The 25,915-nt window shown below is 44.3% G+C and overlaps 1 protein-coding gene across 1 annotated transcript in view; it reads left to right on the top strand.

The window, feature by feature from the left end:
• Positions 1-21,449: 21,449 nt before the first annotated feature.
• LOC309548132 (uncharacterized protein) overlaps positions 21,450-25,915 on the top strand; it is a 707,228-nt gene continuing 702,762 nt past the window's right edge. Inside the window, exon 1 of the mRNA XM_082248097.1 lies at positions 21,450-21,498. The gene's annotated coding sequence lies outside the window, so the exon portion shown is untranslated. The remainder of the gene's footprint in view (positions 21,499-25,915) is intronic.

Here is a 25,915-nt window from a genome sequence, read left to right as displayed (position 1 = left end):
GGGAGTGTTATTGCTGGATGAAAATTCCTTATGCAAGCCCCTCCAATCCTATGCAATGGCCAGGGTCTGTTGGACAAGATGCTTCTGCCACATTCCAAGATTGCCTTGGATGTGCTCTTGAATAATCATTTTTTCATAAGTGTTTACCAATTTTATGAAAATCAAACATCTGTTTTAATGCACAAGATTTGTACCCTTGTTCTCTATTGTAATGCAATATTATTCACGCACACATTAAAGATAAACGTCAGTTCAGTGATGCTGGGTGCTGTAATGACCATAGGTTGGAAAACATAAATACTCAAAGTGAAGAAATGTCATCAGCACACCAAGGATCCCTCGAAAGGTTCCAAAGCTTTATTCTACGGTCACATAATAGATATGTAGCAAAACTATGTGCTACATTTCTATTATGTGACCACGGAATAAAGGAATCCTTGGTGTGCTGATGACATTTCTTCACCTTGTTCTCTATTGTGTCTCATTGCTGGATTTCCCTGATCACCAGGAGCTGCAAGACTGGGTATGTTTCCTTGCCCTCTCCCTATCTCTGAATAAATTGTGGACTTTTATGAACTGACCATACCTCTGCCAATATACATAGTACTATGTGCTGCTGTTTTTATTTTCTTAGCTATTATGGTGGAAATATTATGGCTTGGGGTTGTTATGCTTTCAAGAGAGTTTGCAGTCCTTGTGTTAACTATGAATTCTGTATCAAAGTGTGCTAAATGAGAATGTGAAACAATCTGTCCAAAAGATGAAGTTGAGCCCCTTTAGCAAGAATGATCTGAAACACAGTAGCAATTCCACCACGGAATGGTTTAAGAGAATATAAATGGGGGGTTATGAACTATCCTAGCCAAATACCTGATTTGAATGCCATCAAAATGTAGTAGGGAGATTTGAAATGGGCAGTTCATGCAAAGAAACCCACGGACAGCTTGCAACTGAAGGCATTCTGCATAGAGAAGTGGTCAAAAATATCACCAAATTGATGTCCGTCAAAGAATGGTGCGCAGTTATACAAAATGTTACAAAATAATTATTTTTAATACCAGTTTATGAGGCCATAAGTGTACTTTCTCTACATTACACTATTACATCTATTTATATTTTTGTTGAATAAATTTAAAAGACAAATGTGCCTTTGAGTATATTGCCTTTATCTATTCACAGTATTTAAAATAAAGATCTAATATTTGCCTGTTTTAAATTCATCCAGACCACAACACCAACATGTTTCACCCCGCCCCCAGGGCTTAATCATAGAGATGATTAGGCTGAGGCTGCTTTTACCTGCTAACCACTCGGATGAGGTGTGCGGCGGCGGGGCTATCTCTGCAACAAACAGGTTATATTTACCTGCGCTGTGCAATGGTTTTGTAGAGAGCAGCCCTGAGCCTCCTCTTTTAGGGTCCCCCACCTGCGCTCCTGGTTCCTCCTCCCAACGAGTGCACCATAGCAAAAAAGAGTGCAGCTCAGCCCTGCCCCGCCTCACTGGCTGTGATTGACAGCAGCAGGAGGCAATGGCTTCTGCTGCTGTGTCTGAGCCAATGAGGAGGTAGAGAGCCGAGAGAGCTGCTGCTCTCGTGCACATAGCTGGATCAAGATCGAGCTCAGGTAAATATAACGGTGGGTTGGGGAGCGGGGGAAGCTACATGCAAAAGGTTTTTGCCCTAATGCAGAGAATGCAATAAGGTAAAAAACCTTTTGCCTGTAGAACCACTTTAAGGGTAACTCCACTTTTGTGGGGAAAAAAAAATAGCAAATAAAGAAAAACATAAAATAGCGTACACAATTGCGACACAAGTCATATTGTAATTGAATGTTATAAAATGACCTTTCCTTTTCAATCTGCAGCCGCTGTAATTTTCTAAAAATGCAATGCAATATTGCTACCTAGAGGTGTTTATGTGAACACACCCCAGAAAAATAATTTCCTGCTTTTGTACTTGGCTCAACAATTTTTCCACTCCCCTTTCCCATCCTCCCCATCCCTTTTTCTTCCTTGGCCAATTTTGGCCTAGCAAGTCTATCAATTTTCCCAGATGTCTGCCTAAGATACAAGTCCGATTTCTTGCATCCCCTGCAACAAATATGTCATTTTTGGTGAGATACTCCCAAGAGGAACATGTCTAAAGGGATGCAGGCCCAGCAGCTTTCCTCATTAGTGCTCTGCAGCTGAACAGCTGATTATTAATTATAAAACCACTTCCAGCGAAGGGGCAGAGAGAAACAAACAGGGAATTCTTCAGAATAACAAAAAGGTAGGAATCAGCAACAAAGGTTGGTATAATCCTTGCATTGTACATAAATCACCCAGAGGGGAATGTTCTTTTTCTCAACCCAAATAAAATTTACGCTTTACGTTTTATTTATAAAACCAGGGCAAAGTATGGAGCCAAAATCATTGAACAGGTTTCCTACTGGCATTTATTTTTGGAAAGTTTTTTTCCAGACTGTGGATGCAGTAATAATGTTTGCTCTATAAATGTTCCAGATTATTTTTCTTTTTGAAGGAGTGGCAAAACCACTGCTTTATTCATTTGTCCCCAAGTACCTAAAGCAAGAACTGTTTTCTAGCAACCAGATTCTTTCATTCCTCCGCTTTTAGGGCCATGGCACAAAAAAAGGATAGAAACATATGCCTTTATTTACAGAAGCCTTTCTTGACCTTTTTAACCCAGAAGAACCCTTGAAATAATTTTTAGGTCTCTTCGAACCACTACTATCAATTTATTGGAGGACAGTGGTTAGAATGACATTTACTGTGGTGGTCACAAACAATAACACCCATACCGACATCTAGAAAAATCATTGGTGCTTCTGCCAACTATCATCAGATGGGAGATCAATCAGTCACAGCTTAAGGAATTCCTAGTAACCTCTGTCCCAAGGGTTCCACTTCACCCTGGCTGATCATGGCTGGATAAGCAAGGCATTGCAACCCTGTGAATGGAACTACTACAGAAACCTCCTCACCAGCTAGGGTGCAATGCCTCACTTATCTGGCAAGTAATGGAGTGACACAATGGAAACTAGTGAATATCTCTCTGCCCTGTATAGCTTTTTTGTCACTGCAAAGTTGTTACCAATGACAGGATCTTAGGTGTGGCATCGCCCTCAAGCAGAACCTTGCCTTCAAATGTATATTTTCCTTAACTGGCTGTATCCTATCAGAATGCCACAACCCACGGTCGGGACAAGGCTGCCCTGGGCACAGTGTGTATTGTAGGGATGGGGTGGCGCTTTAAGTTTCTTCTACTATAAGGCTGACAGGAGCAGCGACAACGGCATCACTATCTCTGTCAGCCCAGCACTGGAAACAACAAGGAGAGGAGGAGAGTGCTGGGAGGAGGTGCAGGCTGTGCTCTCTCTCCCCCCCCTCCTCCTTATAGGCTTGCACATAATGAAGGGGGGGGGGGGTGCAAGCTGGCATCTTGTCCCATTGCTGTTACCCATCAGTTTGTGCAACGGAAGTTATGTTCAGACCAAAGAAACCACCTACTGCGCATACGCGATGCATTCCAAACACTTCAGGATCTGACAGGTAGCGGTAATGTGATAGAACACCAATGCGGACATCTTACTACACCCAGCTACGTCTTGAATTTCTGAGTAGTTTTAGCAATAAAGTGAGCGTTCATAAATATAGTACATGTATATTGACATCTGTGATGCTGTTTTGATTTTACATATTGTAACAAGCTGGACCCCAGCAGTAGGAAGGTGGCAGAGGCCATGTTGGTACACACCCGCACTGCTCATCGCTAATACTTTATGCTTTCAAAATGAAACATCGTCACTGATATCAATATTCTATATTTATTCAAATACACTCACTTCATTGCTAAAATTACTCTAAAATGAAAGACGTAGCTGAGTGTAGTAAGATGTCTGCATGGGTGTTCTATCAGATTACCGCTGTTCTATCAGAATACTGCTACCAGTCATCCCGCATGCGCAGTAAGTGTTTTTTTGTCCGAACGTCACTTCCATTGCACAATCTGATGGGCAGTGTCCTTCTGATAAAACACCTGCCTTAGTTTTATGGATATAAAGTTCAAAAAGGCCTATTGCACTTGTGCGCTGCTCTTCTTAGTCTTGCCATTAATGAGATGCTGGAATGCCAACTGTTGGGGAAAGTAAGGTTCCTATCTTTTACAGTTGTACGAACTTCCATGGTAGTAGTGCTGCTGACTACTATGTTTAGGCATGTACAGGATTTCAGCAGTGAGAATGCAAGTTTGAATTTGAAACTTCACTGTGTTCTTGCACATGTGCTATGCTAGGAGTACAGTCAGGAAAGACTGTTCAAAAGGAGCACTAAAGTGGACCTGCTAACTATGGAGGATTATGATACAGGCAGAAAAAGCAGTTTACAGGGAGCCCAGACCCCAGAGGGCAATGGATTTGCTAAAAACTTCTGTACTATAGGGATTCTTATATTTAGTCAATTTTTGCAATGTAACATACAGTATATCCTCTTTGGGTAGTTCTTTATATTCAGTGAGCTTGGCTTCTGGGCATTATGAAGTCATCAGGAGGGGTGCAGCTACATTTCATGGTGTGTTGATTTATAAATTTTAGCAATGGCAGTCTTTTTAAAGCTCACAATTAAGATTTCCTTTAAAATGATCAAACAATCATTGGCAATAAACATGTTCATTCCCTGTATATGTATTGTTTTGATATTATCGGTTACCAACACATGAGTATATCACTGCATAATATCCAATTTAAAATTCAAAGAATGTGTTCCAAATCCAGCAGAAATATTTCTCAAATGCATTCAAAAATGTCTGTGCATGCTCACACTTATCCATGATGGAGGAACGTTAATTGAAAACAGCCTGGGGCCCACGGTACAAATAATTTACCGTTGCCTGGACAGATGGCATTGGAAGGTCGGGCCGCAGTATGGAACTTTTTTATACATGGGAATTGCTTATGTGGCCTATGAATTTGGCTCTGGTGATTCTGTATAAATGCAAAGCCTGATGTTTTACAGAGCGCACATGACCTGCTCTATCGTTTTGTTCCGTGCAGTCAGCTGGAGCAAGCGAAAATCAACCTGAAGGGCCTGTCTACACAATTTAGCGTGCATTGTAATATGCATTGACACTTTTAACAGGCATTTTATTGATTTTAATGGGCTGCTCGACATGCATTAACTCGTTAAAAAAAGCTGCCGTTTTTTTTAACAGCACAACTCAATGCATCAGCTATACAGTTTCTAAAGAACACCATTCAGAAGGATGATGTAATGTTAATATGCATTAGAACAGAAGGATCCATTTAAAATGTTTCATTACATGTTTCAACAGGCTCAAACTAGGGTTGCCACCTCATCCCTTTAACCATTTCAGCTCCGGAAGGTTTTACCCCCTTAATGGCCAGGCCTTTTTTTGTGATTCGGCACTGCGTTATTGTAATGAACAAATACAATGGATGTCATTTTTTTCCCCACAAATAGAGCTTTCTTTTAGCAGTATTTGATCACCTCTGCGGTTTTTAGATTTTGCGCTATAAACAAAAAAAGAGCGACAATTTTGAAAAAAAACAAAAACAAATTTTTTACTTTCTTTTAGATTAAAAAATCTATATTTGTTTATCAGTTCAGGCCAATTTGTATTCTGCTACATATTTTTGTTAAAAAAAAAATCCAAAATTCGTATTTTAATTGGTTTGTGCAAAAGTTATAACGTTTACAAACTAGGGGATCGATTTTTGGAATTTTTATTTATTTTTTTGTTTTTATTAGTAATAGCGGTGATCAGCGTTTTTTAGCGGGACTGCGACATTGCGGTGGACAGATCGGACCCCTAACTGACATTTTTGACACTTTTTGAGGACCAGTGACATTAAAACATTAATCAGTGCTAAATAATATGCACTGTTACTGTATAAATGACACTGGCAGGGAAGGGGTTAACACTGTGGGTGATCAAAGGAATTAAAGTGTGCCTATATATGCTTGCTGACAGCATGGGGGAATGGTTCTGTGACAGGCACAGAGAGGTCGCTGAGCTGAAACTCCTGATCTCTCCCTGCCTGTCTGACAGAAGACTCGCCTGCTTTGTTCACATAAGCAGGTGGGTCTTCTCTCAGTTTATCTGATGATTTTGGGAGGCCAGCAGCAATCGCTGCCGCTCCTCCCAAGGCGGGCCACGGGAGGAGAGGCAGCGAATGCTGTCGGCCTCCCGCTGTGTCTAAACACAGCGGGAGCGTGGCACCGGCGGCGCATGCGCACTGCCAAGACCTTGTGCACGAATTTACGTAGTTCTACGTGGTTTTGCGCAGCCGAGCCACCCTGCCACAGAAATACTACGGTGGGCGGTCGGCAAGAGGTTAAACCAGGAAACATATTAATTACACAGGTTCTGTGGCTGATTAAGGTGGTAATTAAACTTAGTGCCTTATGTGCCAATATATTAGCCTCAGAACCTGTGTAATTAATATGTTTCCTGGTTTAACCTCTTGCCGACCGCCCACCGTAGTATTTCTGTGGCAGGGTGGCTCGGCTGCGCAAAACCACGTAGAACTACTTAATCAGCCACAGAACCTGTGTAAATATTAATTACACAGGTTCTGTGGCTGATTAAGGTGGTAATTAAACTTAGTGCCTTATGTGCCAATATATTAGCCTCAGAACCTGTGTAATTAATATGTGTCCCAGTTTAAAGGGATGAGGCGGCAACATTAGCTCAAATGTGTCCAAATTCCCATTAAAAAAATTGTGTTTTTTTTTTTTTTTTTTTACTTTGTTTTAGCCTAGGTTCTTACTGAATGCGTGTTTGAAATTGTGCGAGTTCAGCTAAACTAGCATGAATTCAAACCGACATTTCAGTACGACTTCAGGGGCTATTTAAAAGACATCTGTGCGGGTTTATGCACAGATGTCTATTGAAATCGCCCCCCCGAAGTCACCAAAAGTAGTGCAGGAACTACTTTTGGGAAATTGGTGCGGCGTCCCAAAGTTGGCGTTGCACCAATTCGGATGGTGCAATATGCTCCGATTTGGCATGCGATTCGACATGTCAAATCATATGTCAAATCGGCTCGATGTGAACAGGGGCTTAGTGCTTTGGGAGGCCCATATAAGTCAATTGCATATATATATATATATATATATATATGTGTTTTGATGCACTGGCAACATGTACAACGTTGTATTAATAAAGCCTTTGTCAATGACAATTGGTTGTAATTGAATGACTAATCCCATCCACCCCAAATTTAAAATTCAAAACAGCATTGAAAACATGTGTCAGCAGGCATCAAATTGCATGTCAAGGCACAAAAGAATATTGATGCTTGACAATGCACCTGTCCATAAGTCCCTGTTCACACCTGTGTGATTATAAGCACATTGACTGCTGCAAAACATTGCATGACAAGAGAATTACCACTATTTTCTTTGGGGGTCTGTTCACACTTATGTGTTTCTTTGTGTGTCTTGGAAAAAAGTACAGATGCTTTTTAAGTGTGACAATGCATGTTTTTGGCCACCTACACTTATAGAAACAAATGAAAAATGCATGAAAATGAATAGCAAAACTATAAAAAAAAATGCATGAACGTGTAGCCACATGAATGTGAACCTAGCCTGATGCTACAAAAAAAAAAATGCACTTCTAGGCACATGCATAGATTTAACCACTGACATGCCAGGCATTTCAGTCCTACATGTAAAAATCAGAGTCAGAACCCCCAAAACATATCTATTTATTCATTTCTATCTATCTCAAAAAAACACTTTGAAAACACATCAGATATCAATGGGGAAAAATAGCATGCTGGATATCTAAACTTATATGGACTGGGTAATGTGTTATGAACAAAAGGATGCCACATTGTTTAATGGCAATAAAAATGATCAACCTACAGAGGGCTGAATTCAAAGACACCCCGAAAATCAACGTGGCTAGTCCTTTTTGCTGAAATTTTATTGCAGCAATCCAAAAATGGTACTCAGTAGTTTGTATGGTCCTCAGGTGCTTGTATGCATGCCTGACGTTGAGTCATGATCCTTTTGAGAGGACAGATGGTTTCCTGGGGTTTTTCCTCCCAGCTCTGGACCAGGGCATTACTGAGCTGCTGAACAGCCTGAGGTGCAGCCTCGGGGCGTCAGAGGGACCAAAACATAATGTCCCAGAGGTGTTCTATTGGATTTAGGTCAGGCGAGTATGGGGGCCATTCAATGGTATCAGTTCCTTCATCCTCCAGGAATCGGCTGCATACTTTCATAACATGAGGCCGGGCTTTGTGGTGCACCAGGAGGAACCCAGGACCCACTGCACCAGTGCAGGGTTTGAAAATGAGTCCAAAGATTTCATCCCGATACCTAATGGCAGTCAGGGTGCCATTGTCTAGCCTCTGGAGGTCTGTGCATCCCTCCATGGATATGCCTCCCCAGACCATTACTGACCCACCGCTAAACCGGTCATGCTGAACAGTGTTACAGGCAATGTAACATTCTCCACGGCTTCTCCAGATCTGTCACATGAGCTCAGGGTAAACCTGCTCTCATCTGTGAAAAGCACAGGGAACCAGTGGCGGATCTGCCAATTCTGGTGTTCAATGGCAAATGGCAATTGAGCTCCACGGTGCCAGGCTGTGAGCACAGGGCCCACTAGAGGACAATGGGCCCTCAGTCCACCCTCATGAAGTCTGTTTCTTTTTTTTTATTTTTTTAAAGAAATATTTATTGAATTTTAAAACATTAACAAGGTATTCGAATAAGCCACAAAAACCAATGTTACATAACAATGACCATAGAATCATACAACTGTGGAAAGGGGCCCAAGGTGCCGGACCAATTGTACCAGGGTGGCAGCACCTAGGGGCCAGGATCAGGTTCAGGGTGCATAAGGGAGGGGGGGATTGGGGGGAGGAGAAAAAAAGGGGGGGTGGGGAAGGCAGGAGAGGGTAACTGGGAAATGTGGGGAAGGGGGGGGCGTGGGGTAGGAAGGACCGGGTTAGCAGTCCGTCCAAGACAATTTACCTTCAAGGCACATCCTGTGGGGTTAAGGATCAAGGAACACTTGTCAGCCAGATAGGGGTGGGGGGGGGTGGGGGGTAGGATGATAATAAGGCACTTGCAAGCGGAGTCGACATAAGGCTAGAAAGTCACGGGTGTATACCAGGAGGGAGAGGGGGGAGAGGGAACATCAAGGTGGGGAGTTACTGTACTGTGTCATCCTTCAGGTGTCCATTGTGGGCCAGGAGAAGTCCGGGTGAAACTGTGTGAGGTATGGCTGCCATTTGCGCAGGAATTTGGATGGGTTGGACTTGACTACAGATACTTCCAAGCGCTCTTTGGTGAGTAGGTTGTCCAAATCCGATCGAACTTCCCCCACTGTAGGAGGGGAGGGGGAGATCCAATGCCTAAGGATTGTCCTGCGAGCAATCATGAGACACGTGGAGATCCAAGCTTTATGGGCTATCAGAAGTGATGTCTGAGTTTTAGACCGGGCGATGAGGACATTTGGTGGCCTATTATCCAGTAGGCCAAAGATGAGCGGGAAAGGGCTTTTAGTTGGTAGGAGGCCCGTAACCCGAGTAACCATATGCTCCACTTCGTCCCAAAAAGATGAAATAGTTTGGCAGTTCCAGAGCCGGTGGAATAGCGTGGGGCGATGAGAGGAGCACCACGAGCATCCTTGTAAAGGCACATGGAGAGGTGAGGAGGAGAAAGGAGAGTAGGCATGGTGTAAAATTTTCAGTTGTTGTTCTCTCCAGAATTCGCTGGTGATGAAAGCACACGTGGAGTTGAAGCCTGCCAGTAGGAGCTGTTTGGAACCTGAAATTTTAAGGTCTTTGTCCCAGGAAGATTTGGAGAAGTCCGCTCGGGCACCCAAAAGTTTGGCTTGAAGAGGGCGGTAGATGTTGGCAAGTTTTGGGTTATCCACAGAGAGGAGGGTGTCCAAAATAGAGGGCAGAAATCTTTTCGACCCATCCCTGCAGAGTGCCATGGCATGGGAGGTGAGTTGATGCAGGTATAGAAAATGGTGTGCCGGTAGGTTGAACTGGCGTTGTATGGTAGTAAAAGGGAGAGGAGCTCCCGTCGAGGAATCGAACAGTTGAGCAAAAGTCTTCAATCCTATCCGAGCCCATGAAGAGTAAATTCGCTCCAAGCCCATGTCGTATAGAGAAGGGTTGCCCGCAATGGGAAGGTGGCTAGAGATGTACTGAGGCAGGCCCAGTTTTTTCCTAATTTCCCTCCAAGCAACAAGAGTATCCCGAAAAAGGATGTTCTGCTTGAGACTCGGGGGGAGACTGCTAAGTTTGCTATGCAGGAGGCCCGGCAATGACAAGGGGCCTGGAATTTGAGACTCCAGTGAGTAGTTCGAGAACCTGAAAGATCCATTTAGCCAATCCATACCTACTCTCAACAAGCAAGATAAATTATAAAGTCTGATGTCTGGTAGGTTGGCGCCCCCAAGCGTCTTGGGGGGGCACAATTTGGGGATGGAAATCCTAGACCTTTTGTCCTTCCACAAGAATTTCGTAAGGGATTTGTGTATAGTTTTAATATCAGTATGCTGAAGGAGTAGGGGTAGCGTTTGCATCAAATACAGCAGTTTGGGAAAAGTGACCATTTTAAAGAGATGACACCTGCCTAGGAGGGACAGGGGGAGGGTGACCCAATTTTCCAGTTCTTTGGATATTTTGGAGATCAGCGGCGTATAGTTCAGGTGATACAGGGAGGAAGGAGATTTGCCTATCTGTATACCCAGATATTTTATGCTAGTCTTGGCAATAGCAAAGGGAGATGTTGATGTCCAATCTAATGAGCCCAGGCGGCCGAGAGGAAGTATTTCACTCTTCGCATAGTTGATGCGCAGACCTGAGCAGAGTCTGAACCTGTCGAATATGTCCTTGACATGGTGCATGTCGCGGGCTGGATCCGCGGTAAAGAGCAGGATATCGTCTGCAAACAGGGTGGACTTTAGTTCCTCTCGGCCTATCCGTATGCCCGTCAGGGGAGAGGTGAAGGAAAGATGTCTGGACAGGGGCTCTAAGGCTAAGTTGAAGAGGAGAGGGGATAGAGGACAACCCTGTCTAGTACCCTTGTGCAGGGAAATGGGGTCCGATATAATATTGGAGGTGATTACGTTAGCAGTAGGGGAAGCATACATCGCCGAAATGAGGTGTAGGAAGGGACCTTAAAAGCCAAATTTAAGGAGGGCCAGACGGAGCCATTGGAAATTGGTCGGCATCCAGCCGGCGTCAAGACAGCGCTGAAAGGCATTTTTCTACAAAGTGTCCCAATTTGTATCTAGTTGAGCCAGAGGAGTATCTCACTCATTCCCTTCTCCCATCCCCAATATAAAATTAACAAAACAAACCAAAGATGCCGGACTGGTCCTTGACTCAAATCTCACACTTGGGTATTCAGTTTAAATGGGCTGAAGGTGTCACCGGTAACCATGGCAGACCCACATCAGGCCCAATGCCTGGAAAACCTGCTACACACGTTTCCTGCCGAAATGTACAAAAAAATTGCTCACAATTGCCTGCCTATGCTACACTCAGGTGTGGCTGAGGCTACAAAAAGCTGTTTAAAAAACACACCCAAAGCAATATATTGCACATGCATTTAGCTGCATCAAGCATTTACGTGTTAATGCATTCCATTAAAATAAATTTATTCTAGCCATTAGAATGCATTAACTTTCAAATGCACCGAAATGTGTCCAGCATTTAAGGGCAATTAGATATGTTTAGACGTGTTATGTGTTTTTTCTGCTCTTCAGCGTCTTTCCTGAATGCAGTTTAATTGTTTTTTTTTTTTTTTTTCCTTCAACCTGTAAATGCTTATCAAAAAAAGGACTGAGAAACAAACTGAAAGCCTAAATCTCAATCACCCAGCGCTCTGCACTCCAATTGGCTAGTGCACAGTATCAAAGAATGACTTAAAATTTAACTTTAAAAGCTGCCGCCTGAATGTAGAAAATTAAAACCAAGATGCATATCAATTGAACACACTCTTATCAATATACATAAGCAGTGCTATGACCGTAGTTTAAAACTAGATCTCAATAAATATCTCTAAAATACATATAGTAAAATTGAGATAAAATGAATAAAGTCCAATATATGAAAAAGTCCATCAGATACAGAACTCTTGAGGGGTCCAAGTGAGGAGTATATCGCCAGTGTGAGCTGTCACTGTATCCCTTCACCTCACCACGTGTGAATCTCCCAAAGGAAACACACTTACCAGATCCCACTGCAACATGAGCCTGTAAGAATGATTTTCTAACTCGTCTGGACCATCCAAATGCACAGAGTCCTTAAAGCCCTGTTCCAAGCTGTGACAATCTCTCAAACGTAGTGCATGGGAGGCAGTAAAGAAAGACACATAGAGCAATATCGCCAAATACAATGCACTTCTTTATTATAATCCACCCCCCTCCAAACATTGCACTTACAGCAATAACAATACAACACAGCGTGGATATAAATGTGTTAGCAAAACAGGCGCCTCCAGCCGCTTACCGGTCCTTTGTCCGCTCGTCAGCGTTCTGGGAAGTTCATGGACCTAACCGAAGCTGCCGCACCGCGTCCTGTTGCCTGGGTGACAGCGCAAATCCCCGCCCTAATGCGTTTCATCTGAGGACTTCTACGGATGGTCCGGACGAGTTAGAAAATCATTCTTACAGGCTCATGTTGCAGTGGGATCTGGTAAGTGTGTTTCCTTTTCGAGATTCACACATGGTGAGGTGAAGGGATACAGTGACAGCTCACTTTTCCACAGGCGATATACTCCTCACTGGGACCCCTCAAGAGTTCTGTATCTGATGGACTTTTTTATTCATTTTATCTCAATTTTACTATATGTATTTTAGAGATATTTACTGTAAATGCTTATTTTTAATACACCCATGTGTACATCAACACATTGGTTAACACAGAGATGCTTTTAGAGCCTGAACCCCCCGGCGCTGCCAAATTTCTGTAAGATCAGTGTGCATAAAGCCCAAATGTTTTTGTTTTAATATTTACTGTCAATATACTAAATTATTTTTAGAAAAAAAAGACTTTCTGCTTTTTAGTTATTCTGATTTTATTTCAAGTGTTACCAGTTGATATTAGTTGTATTCTGTATGAACAATATACACTGGTCTAAGCGAGCGATAAGGAGCATAGAACGGACATATGGACATGGCTAGGTCTACTAACAGCTCGAAAAGGTCATCCTAAAATCCTGGACAGTCTCTACTTCTCCATCACCTCCAATGGTGAAAAAAGATCTGAAAGCACTTTTATATATTAAAAAATTAGACATAATGAACCACTCGTTCAACTCAACAAACCACTTTTTCAAAAGATGGTAAACTTTTATGGAAAGATCTTTGTCCAATTCTGAGATAACACAATTGATGACAACCCTTAGGTATTCCAAATGGTGCAACAAAGCTTTTCCTGACAGACTCCATGGCAGCCTACGTGTGGGTTAGTCCCGCCTCCTCCTACCTCATAGGACCCCACTCCCATAAATTTCACTCTGCCCCAGAGACCATGTTCCTTTTTTGTCCTCCTCCTGTTGGATGGATATCAAGTCTTACCTCATGAAGATTTTTGGTCTATTTCCTGGTGATTTACACGATCGATTCCAGGCTGAATTCCTGAAGAGTGCAGTACGCCCTAGCTACTAGCGGGGTAGGACACGGGTGTGCAATCCCATGCATTGGAGAAGCATAAAGCCTGGCCACTGGCGGGCAAGCTGAATACGGCCAATCGTCCTAGCTACTAGCGGGAGGCCCATTAATACACCCCGAATCGATGCACTGGAGGTTTTCGTGTCCCAGGTCAGACCGTGGTTCGGAACGTGCTTGGTACCGTATGGCAGCCATTTTTTGTATATGTATTTTGTCTTGCGGTGTTTTGGAACGCAGGTGCGTTTCATCTTGCGGCCCCGGCTCTTCCTGTGTCCCAGCGCAGCTTCGGGGTCACCGCTGGGTGTCTGGGGGCGGTGCTAGCGCAGTGGAGTGGCTGTTCGTGCTCACACATGCGCACGGATGCTGTCTGTCACGGGGGGGCGGTGACGTCATCATCTGGCGGCAGATTTAAAACTGCTGTCACAGTGGATCACATTGGGATTGTACTGCAGGCATATGCGGCGGCTTCCCTGTGTTTGATCGTTCTCTGCTAGTGGTAAACTTAAAGAGGTTGTAAACTCGTTCAAAAATTTTTTTTTTTTTTTTTACAACCTGCAAGAGAAAGACATAATGAGCTAGTATGCATCGCATACTAGCTCATTATGAAATACTTACCTTAGAACGAGCCCCCGCCGTGCCGCTCTCTTACCTGTATGACGAGCGACATGTTCAGTCGCCCGTCTTCCGGGATCGCGGCATCCGGCCATCTGATTGGCCGGAGCCGCGGTGACGTCACTCCCGAGCACGCGCGCGGGAGCCGACGGTCACGGCACGGGGCTCTGAAGGAACGGCACGATCAGCCGTTCCTTCAGAGCGCATGCGCCAGTGACGTCACTGGCTGCATTAAAGGTAAATATCTCCTAAACCGTACATGTTTAGGAGATATTTACAGTACCTATAGGTAAGCCTTATCATAGGCTTACCTATAGGTACAACTTCCTGAGGAGGGTTTACTTCCTCTTTAATCCTGCTGGATGTCTGTGTACAGTCTGTGTATGCAGCACTTCCTTATTCCTGTGTTTGTTGCAGTCTTCCTGTTAAGAGCAGTATGGATACTTCACCGCCCCCCAGTGGCCAACCCTTACTCTACAGGTAAGAGTGGTATTATTTTTACCTATCCCTGTACGGTTCGGATTTAGGGCAGTAGGGGTAATTTTTTCCTTTTCTCTTAGCCCTTCTTGGTCTGATAAACAAACTAAAGCACGCGAAGATAAGGACCTTACTAGGTCACAACGTCATCACACATCTCCTGGCACTAGTCGCCACAAGTCTTCTACCAAACATCACAGGGAAGGCTCCACGCTTGCATCAGCACAAAGACACCCTGATAGAAGATCTTGCTGGGGTTGTGCAGCACGTGTTTCTAATGGCAAATCACTCTGTGATGCATGTTTTGCCCATGCCTCTAGAGAAAGGGGGAATGATAGCCAGCAGGTGGAATCCCTGGTTAGACGGGTGGTCCAAGAATCCCTACAAAACCTGGGGGTTGACCGCACCTGTAGCCCCTCGGCTGGTATGGCAGACATCCCTGTTAGGGATAGCCTCAGTACTCCCGGCCCTTCTCAGCAGAGCATTTCCGGCTTCAACTCCTCGGATAGTGAGGACGAATCGGATACTCCTGGCACAGGCTTTGATTTTGCCTTGGTCCCTACCCTGGTTAAGGCAGTAAAGGGAGCCCTAAAGTGGGAGGAGCCAGTAGAGTCACCATCTAAACAAAGAAGGTACTTCAAGCACCTAAAGAAAAAGCGCCATAACTTTCCCTTTTTAGGTGAACTTGGTGAAATTATCTCGGATGAGTGGGGATGTGCAGAGAGGAAAAATTCTCTGGTATCCAAAGTTTCCAGAATGTACCCATTCAAGAGTGAGGATGTGAAGCACCTGGAGTCAGCGCCCCTAGTGGACGCCGCCCTCATGAGATTAGCGAGGCACGTCACTCTTCCACTCAAAGACACAGTGTCTTTTAAAGATGGGCTGGAAAGAAGAATCGACACTGACCTTAAGAAGATTTATGTGTCTGCTGGAATGGCTTGTAAGCCAGCCCTAGCCATTGCGGCTTTATCCAAGGCCATGGAGGCCTGGACAATAGAGGTGGATTCGGATCTAAGGCCTGTATCAGAAGAAGTAGCCAGAGCTTCAGCAGTGAATGAGCTCAGACTGGCGGCTTCTTTTCTGGGGGAGGCTTCCCTAGATATTATTCGTCTGGTGGCCCGGGGCAATGCTCTCTTCAGTGACAGCTAAACGGGCTCTATGGCTGCGCCCCTGGCTGGCTGATCCTTCCTCCAAGCAGGCTTGGTGCAGTATTCCATTCAAAGGGTCTTCCTTGTTCGGAAACAAACTGGAGAGTGCTATTTCACGGGCCACGGGCCGTAAGTCTGGGTTCCTCCCGCAGGATCGTCGTCTGCTGGGTCAGAGAAGGACACAGTCCAGACAATCTTCGGATAGAGCGAAGGATGCTTGAAGTTACAGACCTGGTCGTGAATTCCGGAAAACACGGAGGAAAAATCCATCTTCAAACCAAAAGGCTTCCAAAGGAGCCTCTTCTAGTAGCCGGGAAGCGGCTAAGTCCTTTTGATGTTGGGCCTGTGCAGACGGTTCAGGCCGGTTTTGACAGGTCTGGGCAGCCTCGATAAAAGATTTTTGGGTCATCAGGACAATCTCTACAGGACACACTTGGTCGTTCTGCAGTCCACCTATCCTCAAGTTCGTTCCCACAGCTCTTCCACAGTTGGAAGAAGAAAGGCAAATCCTTTCGGCATACGTAGATGCGCTGCTGCTTCAAGGCGCAGTAGTTCCAGTACCAGCCAAAGAGAGGTTTCAAGGCCTCTATTCTCCACTCTTCTTAGTAATGAAGAAGAACAGCTCCTGGAGACCGGTCATAGACCTCACACATCTAAACTCCTTTATAAAAAAGGGAAAATTCAAAATGGAGACACTATTGACAATCCGCCAGGCGGTTCAGCCAGGAGATTGGCTTGTGTCAATAGACTTGAAGGATGCATATTTCCATGTGCCTATAGCAATAGAGTTACAGAAATACCTGCGGTTTGCTGTGGATCAACACCATCTTCAGTTTACATGTCTCCCATTCGGGCTCACAACATCTACTCAAGTATTTTCAAAACTCTTATTGGCTGTGGTAGCCCTGATCAGAATCAAGGGAGTGCGTCTTCACGATTATTTAGACAATTAACTACTTCTGTCGCAAGATCGAGAGCAACTCGTGGTTCACAGAGATCTAGTCACGGCGACTCTTCTCGAGTTCGGCTGGTTGCTAAACCTGGAAAAGAGCCATCTGGAGCCCACACAGGCACTTATCTTTCTCGGGGCTCAATTCAATACAGTCAAGGGCATCATCTCCTTGCCTCTAGAGAAAATCCTGATTATCAGAGACAGAGTACAGCTGGCCATGTCATCATCTCATCTCCGGGTCTCACAGTGCCTCAAAATAATAGGTACTATGGTGGCCACGACACCTATGGTGAAATGGGCTCAATGGAGGATGCGTCCTTTTCAAACAGGATTTCTTCGCCAATGGTGCCCAGGTGACATGGATCATCTGATTTGGATTTCCCCAGTAATGCGGGACAGTCCCCTGTGGTGGTTGCAGAAGAGGAATCTACTCAATTGCCATTCTATCCTTCCTATCTCGTGGGTCACGATAACCACGGACGCAAGCAACACAGGTTGGGTCGCTCACTGCCTATCAGAGATAGCCCAGGGCAAATGGAATCCTCGGTTACACAGGGAAGTTTCTAACATCCTGGAGCTTCGAGAAGCGTTTCAAGCTCTCCAAGCATTTCATAACCTTACAGTAGGAACATCTGTCCTCCTGAGGCTGGACAATACGACGGCAGTGTCGTATATAAAGCGTCAAGGGGGAACTCGCATTCACTCTTTATTGAGAGAAGTCGAGCCAATAATGGTCTGGGCTCAGAAATACTTATCCAACCTCACTGCGGTTTTTCTGCCAGGGACACAGAACATCCAGGCGGATTTTCTATCACGAGTCTCCATGGACAACGAGTGGAGTCTTCATGCCGATGTGTTTCAGTGGCTAAAATCCCTAGGGTTCCTTCCGGAAGTGGATCTGTTCGCTTCCCCGTGCAACTTCAAGTTGGAGAAGTACTACACGAGATTCAAATGCCCACAAGCTTTCGGGGTGGATGCCCTAACAGAGCAGTGGAGGTTTCACAAGGCTTACACCTTCCCACCAGTTCCAGTCCTCCTTCGATTCCTGACGAGACTCAGGTCGGAAGAAGTGGAGGCTCTTGTGATAGCCCCATATTGGCCGAACAGGCCCTGGTTTCCGATGCTGCTACAGCTGAGCTTTCGCGAGCCAGTTCCACTACCTTCCAGGCAGGATCTCCTGTCTTAGGGAACGGTGCTACACCCTTGCCCGGCCCATCTGCACCTGATGGCCTGGTTTTTGAAAGGGAAAGGCTGGAGGCATTAGGGTGTCCAATCTCCACACTGTTGAATGCGAGAAGAGCTGGAACAACTAGAGTCTACGAAAGGATATGGAAGAAGTTCATGTCTCATATCTCCGGAAATATGGATGTGCAAGGCACTCCAAAGGTTCAACACATTTTGAGTTTTCTACAATCTGGCCTGGATCTGCCTTTATCAGTCAGTTCTCTTCGAGTTCAAGTGTCAGCTATCTTGGCTTTCACAGGAACATCCTGGGCAAAGCATCCTCTAGTGAGGCAATTTTTCAGAGGAGCTTCTAGGCTCAGACCACAAAGGAAGCCCAGATTCCCTAAGTGGGCTCTTCCACTTGTTCTGGATTTCTTTGCAGACCTCAGAAAAGATAACCTGGTTCAACTCTCCATCAAAGAATTGTCTCTTATAGTAGCGTTCCTGGTGGCAGTCGCCTCAGCAAAAAGGGTCTCTGAGCTGGGAGCTTTGGGATGCAAAGAACCCTTTTTGTCATTTTTCCCGGATTGGGTGGTTCTGATTCCCATGTTGGATTCGCATCCAAAAGTATCCTCTATTTTTCTAAATTCTGAAACTATATCTGCAAGCCACATCTCATTTCCGCCATTCGGATTATTTGCTTGTCCTGTTCTATGGGAAGAATAAAGGCTTGCGTGCTTCGTCTAGAACAATCGCATCTTGGATTGTCCAGTCTATTCAATGGGCCTATAGAGCTAAAGGTTGGCTCCCCCGGAGGCGGTGACAGCGCATTCTACAAGAGGAATGTCGACTCCTTGGGCAGCGTTTCGTCATGTGGCTCCTGAAGTTGTATGCAAAGCGGTCCTCAATTCACACTTTCATGGCTCATTATTGTGTCGAGCCAGCTTCTTTATCATCTGTTGATTTTGGTTTGCGGATACTATCAGTTGACGGTGCAAATTAAATTTCTTTTGAACAGCAGATTGCCCACCCTGGTGTGTTTGGCTAGGTTTTTCCCACACGTAGGCTGCCATGGAGTCTGTCAGGAAAACGGAAAATTTATATCAAATACTTACCGTAATTTTCCTTTCCTGATGGACTCCATGGCAGCCGGAGTCCCCACCCATCTGCCGGAGGAGGCTATTTTATGGAACATGGTCTCTGGGGCAGAGTGAAATTTATGGGAGTGGGGTCCTATGAGGTAGGAGGAGGCGGGACTAACCCACATGTAGGCTGCCATGGAGTCCATCAGGAAAGGAAAATTACGGTAAGTATTTGATATAAATTTTCCGTTTTCTTACCAACTCATTGGGCAGATTAGAACTGAGATAAAACAATTCGATCCCACCCTTTAGGCTTCATGTATACAGAACGTTTAAAAAACCTCTCCTGAACGCTGGAACTTGACAGCTAGTAACTGATGGTTAAAAACGTCCATTTTGCCGTGTTTACATGTCGCGTTTATGCGCGTTTAGAAGCGTTTTTACATTGTAAAATGGTCAGAAATGAATCCCCATTGAAAACACCTATAAACGAAATGCTTATATAACGCGAGTTCCCGACCGCGTTTAGATGCGTTTGCACACTGCTACAAGCATTTAGCGTTTTATGCCAATAAACTTCCATCTAAATGCAATTTTTTGCTTTAAAAAAAAATGCCTCTAAACTCAACTGCCACTAAACGACTATAAACGACTGGACAGATAAGATAAACTAGAGGAGAGTTCAGGGGATGCTGTAAAAACGCTCAACTGCTCCTGAACATCCGTTTATCAGCGGCAGTGTACATGAGGCCTCATTCTCAACAAACCTTCTTGGAAGCTACATCAATAGCTTACATAGCTTTTGGAATTAAAATATTTTTCCAAATATGTGCAACAATATCTGTCATCACTTTTTTTTTTTATTATTATTGATCAAATTTATTTTATTTTATTTTCATTCTAATTTATTTTATTTTTCTTTATTTAACTTTCTCATAATTTTTACTCAGGGTAATTAGGTATGGACAAAATGTCAAACTGCTCATCCATACTTAACCACTTAAGGACCAGAAGGTTTTACCCCCTTACTGACCAGCCCATTTTTTGTGATACGGCACTGTGTTATTTTAACTGACAATTGCGCCGCCGTGCGATGCTGTAGCAAAATAAGATTGATATCCTTTTTTTCCCCACAAATAGAGCTTTCTTTTAGTGGTATTTGATCGCCTCTGTGGTTTTTATTATTTGCGCTATAAACAAAAAAAGTGACAGTTCTGAAAAAAAAAAATATATTTTTTTAACTTTCTGCTATAAAACATTCCCAAAAAAATTTAAAAAATCACATTTTTTCATCAATTTAGGCTAATATGTATTCTGACACATTTTTGGTAAAAAAAATCCCTATAGGTGTATATTGATTGGTTTGTGCAAAATTTATTGCGTCTTCAAACTAGGGGATAGATTTATGTCATTTTTATTTATTTATTTATTTATTTATTTTATTAGTAATGGCGGCGATCAGCGATTTTTAGTGGGACTGCGACATTGCGGCAGACAGATCAGACACCTAACTGACATTTTTGACACTTTTGTGGAGACCAGTGTCACTAATACAGTAATCAGTGCTAAAAATATGCACTGGTACTGTACTAATGACACTGGCAGGGAAGGGGTTAACACCAGGGGCGATCAAAGGGGTGAAATGTGTGCCTAGGGGGGTGCTTTTTAACTGTGTGGGATCAGCTCACTTGATGATTCCTAAATAGAAGGAACGCAGAATCCCTTTGTTCCTCTCTGAAAGAACAGTGGTCTGCAGTGTTTACATCGGCAGCCCGCCGTTCTGTCTCCATGGGGAGCGATCGTGGGTAGCCGGCAGACATCGCATCCGCCGGCCCCGCTGATTGGCTCCCCCCGTGGCCAATCAGCGCATGTGCGTGCCCCGGCGGCGCGCGTGTGCCCCCACTATCTGTTACACGAAGCGAAGTACAGCAGGTACGTAATTTCGCATAACAGAGCCGACCTGCCACAGTAAAACTACGGCGGCTGGTCGACAAGTGGTTAATAATATGTGAAGAGTATGACTTTTTATTATATAGTGTGTATATACTGTTTTTACCTTTTGATACAGTATATGCTTTGTTTGATATATTCTGTCTTGTAACCTTTTATTTGTGAATCTTATCCAGAAAATATTAAACATTTTGAAAAAAAAAATAGAATGCTTACACAATTTTAAAAAGAAACTTTCAGAGAGTCCCCACACTGTTCCCTGTGTGTACAGAGGTCTGAGCAGGTTGTCATTCAGTGTCATTGTAGGAGCTCTCGGTCAGCTTGTGTCCCTCCTCCAGGAGTCTGATGGTGCCAGGCAACAGAGACACACAACACTGGAGCTGTACAGGGAGACACTCTGCTCAGTGCTGCTGTTCACCATCACTACCAGAGATTTCCAGGTAAGTACATTACACCTCCTCTATAATGTCACCAGTATATTTATACCGGTAGTGTCATTTCTCTCATCATTCTCTCGCCATTGCTCCTCTTTCTACTGCTCATAGTAAATGATGTCATAGATTCACTGTTACAAACTGATTTACAGTAACTGTCCACATGTTGAAAGATGGTTTTGAAAACTTTTACCTTACATTTATATATACATTGTATTATTATTAACCTACCTCATTGGTTATTTTAGACACGATTCCTAAAGTATAACTAAAGGAAAAACTTTTTTTTTTTTTTCCGTTTTGGATAGAGTGAAGACCCCATTAGGGAGATTCACCCCCTCTATTTGTCCTGTTTACCATTTATACCAAAAGTAAAAATAAAAGAAAATCCCATATTAGCCGTGCTAAAAAAAAATAGATTGTACAAAGATTGTATTGTCAGATTGCAATGTGTATGGTGACCCTTAGGCTACTTTCACACGGCTTTCCACCCGGTGGACTACGTTTTGCTCAGCGGGGATCGATCCGCTGATCCCCGCTGAGCAGGTGGATGACAGCTGTTCTCCGCTTACTTTGCAGAGACAAAGCTGTCAGAGCCCCACTCTCCTCTATCGGAGATCGGATGAAAGCGGCCCGCCTGACCGTTTTTATCCAATCCTGTCCTCCAGATAGATGGAGAATAGGGTTTCCATCCGTCTGGATTTCACAGACAGGATCGGATCGGATAGCAGCAGGTGTCAGTGGAGATGTCACCGCTGACATCTGCTGCTCCATAGGGGTGCATGGAGCATTCGATCAGGTCCGCCTGAAAAACTGCTAGGCAGACCTGATCGGAAAGCCCGTGTGAAAGGGACCTAAGATGTCATTCACAGCAGCAGGTGAGCTTACCACACAGCTACTGGAAGAAATAAGGCCGATGCTGATCCTGGTGCAATCGTTTTCCTTTTTTCTTTTAGGGCTCTTTCACACACTCCGTCCATTGAACGGACTCCGTTTATCTCAACGGGGGATCGATCCGCCGATCCTCCGCTGTGCAGTAGGATGACAGCTGTTCTCTGCACTGTGTGCGGAGACACAGCTGTCAGTTCCTCATACATCTCTATGGGGGAATCGGATGGGAACGGACTGTCGGTCTGTTCTCATCCGATCCGATCTGCTGGACAGATGGAAAATAGGGTTTCCATCCGTCCAGATTTGACGGATCGGATCAGATGTCAGCGGACATGTCTCCGCTGACATCCGATGCCCCATAGGGATGCTTGGGGGGGACCGTTCAGATCCGCCAAAAAAACTGACAGGCGGATCTGAACGGTCGGCCTGTGTGAAAGGGGCCTTAGGCCCCTTTCACACATGCTGTCCGTGTGCCCATTTTTTTCCCATCCGTTGACAGATGAAAAACGGACATCAATGCATCTCTATGGAAAAACGGATGTAAATTGATGATCATTCATTTACATCAGTTTCCATCCGCATCCATCATCATCCGTTTTTTGAAACTGATCAAAGCTCTATTTTTCTTCCGTTAAAAAAAATGGATGGGACGAAAAGTGGATGTAAACTGACAAATGATCAGTTTTTCATCCGTTTTTGCATTGGTAGTGGATGTAAAAAAAAAGTAATGAAAAAGTGATAAGCACTGATTAAAAACTGATGATCACTGATAAAAAAAAAACTGATTAAAAACTGATGAGCACTGATGAACTGAGCATGTGTTAAAGGGGCCTAAGGCCCCTTTCACACACGGACTCCGTCAGACGGACTCCGTTTATCTCAGCGGGGGATCGATCCGCCGATCCCCGCTGAGCAGGAGGATGACAGCTGTTCTCCGTGCTGTTTGCGGAGACAGAGTGTTCAGGTTCCTATACATTTCTATGGGGGAATCGGATGGGAACGGACCGTCGGTCCGTTCTCATCCGATCCCATTAAATCTGATCCGCTGGACGGATGGAAAATAGGGTTTCCATCCGTCCAGATTTGATAAATCGGATGTCAACGGACATGTCTCCGCTGACATCCGATGCCCCATAGAGCTGCATGGGGTGACCGTTCAGATCCGCCAAAAAAAATTGACAGGTGGATCTGAACAGTCCGTCTGTGTGAAAGGGGCCTAATGCCTCGTACACACGCAACGATTATCGGCCGACCGATCGGCCGTCTTTTGTCCAAGTTGTGTTTTGTTGGTTGGAATGTGCCTAGACTGCACACAAATTTTCTCGGCCAACAAAAATCTACTTCAGAAGTGATGTCATGTGTTGGTTTACTTTCCGTGTGTTTTTTCATCTCTGAGCATGCCCAGTCTTGCTCATCAGATTTTTGTCTGCCGAAATCTGTACTGACTGACGGAAAATCGGCCGTTCTGTTGACGGCCAACAAAAATTTTATAGCCTGCACACCAGATTTTTTTCGGCCGAAAAGTCGGAGTCGGTTGTCAGAAGCATCATACTAACAAGCCGAAAATCGGCCGATCGGACGTTGGCCGAAAATTCCCGGCCAATAATCGTTGCGTGTGTACGAGGCATAAGGCTCCATTCACACCTTAACGTATCGATTTACTGGCGTTTTTTTTTGCAGCTTTTTACAAGCTTTTTTTAACGCATTTTAGGCTACGTTCACATCTAGGCTATTTTTACAGCCGTTTTTGCAGCTTTTTTGTGCAGGTTTTTTTTTGCCAAAAAAAGAAGCTCATGTACTTTTTTGAGTGAAGGGTGTTTTGCTTAGGGCAACAAAAGGCTCAGATGTGAACAGGGGCCATTGAAATGAATGGGATTTGTCTTGTTGGGCGTTTTTAGAGCTGAGGCTTAGAGCAGAAAATCGCCCAATAACGCCTAGATGTGAACGGAGCCTTAGAAGTGTATTACCAGCGTTTTACAGCTTCAGGCATTTTTGTTTAGCCATTAGATAGCGATAGGGGGAGGGAGAGGAAATTAGGGGTGGAGAGTGGCTATTTAATCGTTTTACAATCGTTTTTCTGCTCAAATCAGGCATTTTTATTGAAGTCTACGGGGCCAAAAATGCTTGTAATCTGCGAAAAAGAAGCTCATGTACTTTTTGAGCTTCAGGCGTTTTGCTTCAGGTGATAGAGCACTCAGATGTGAACAGGGGGCCATTGAAATTGATAGAATTTTGCTTGTTGGGCGTTTTGAAGCTCAGAGCGCACACAGAGTGTTTCACAATCTGAAAATCAATGCAATGATTGTGTCGCAATCCACTGAAAAAAGCCGTTCATGATGCATTTTCTTCAGCACACATGACTGCAGTGTGAACACCTCAGACATAAACTTGTATAATAAGAAACAAGGCTTTTTGCCTTCTCTCACTTTGGTACTGTGCTGGGCAAGGCTGTCTATCGCAGTGCCAATGCACCTGGCATGAACTGGTGCAATTTGTATTTATCACCAATCTCACGGGGAATGAAGGTGAAAGTAAATCCAACGGTTTCCGTGACAGCTGCCTAAAAAAGGGGATTTCCCTCACATTGGAGAGATATCCTCTCACTTCCTGTTGAGTCTATGGGATCTATGGGACAGGAAGTTAAGGGAGATCTTGCTAATGAGACGCAGATGGCAAAAAACAACAAAAAAGAACTGACAAAGGGTTTAATGAATAGCTAAAGTCCGCAATACTTGCCGCTGCTTCAACGGTCCAAGGATCCTCTTCTTCCTCCTGGCTTCTCCTAGGCTTTGGGCTGAGGGAATCTTGATTGGCTGGCACAGGACGATGTCAACGCTAAGCATGTGCAGTTGTTCTGCTATCCCAGCACACAGGATATATATAAAAATGTGCTGTACATGCAGAGTTCAGTTTTACATTCTCCAGAAGAAGAGCAGGCAGGTAGGTTTATTTTATTGCTGAATGGACATTGCTTATTTCTTCTGCAAAACAGAGCCTGCCTGCTAGCAGTTTTTAAAAAAACGTTATTTCCGCTTTAACCTTTCCCTACTCTATCAATAACATTTTTGACTTTAGATATACTTTAAGATCTTATTTTACTTTTTTTTTTTTTTTCCTTTTAATCAATAATAAAGGTTGCTTTGAAAATTGAATTTTAAGGCCCCGTTCACACTGGGGCGATCCGACTTGGGGGGGCGACCTCCGAGGTCGCGGTGTGAGCAGCGCGCCGCGACCTCGGAGCGGCCGGCATGGACTTCATAACATTGAAGTCTATGATGGTCGCTCCGGGTCGCCCCAAAGAAGCTCCGTACCCTTTTTCTAAGTCGGAGCGACTTGTGTCGCTCCTATTAGAACGGGTCCGCAGCTTCCCTATGGAAGGCGACCTACGGCGACCTGTGAGGCGACCAGGTCGCCTCACAGGTCGCCCCAGTGTGAACGGGGACTTAATGTTTTATTACAACAATTATTGTCATTATTTTGTTTTTATGCAAAATATGCCATTTTATCATTATACTGTGAAAACTAGCTTTAA

Source organism: Pelophylax lessonae, assembly GCF_965119305.1.
Source record: "Pelophylax lessonae genome assembly, chromosome: 2".
Classification (NCBI taxonomy): domain Eukaryota; kingdom Metazoa; phylum Chordata; class Amphibia; order Anura; family Ranidae; genus Pelophylax; species Pelophylax lessonae.
Note: the sequence above shows the minus strand (reverse complement) of the source record. Positions and strands in the feature narration are given on the sequence as shown.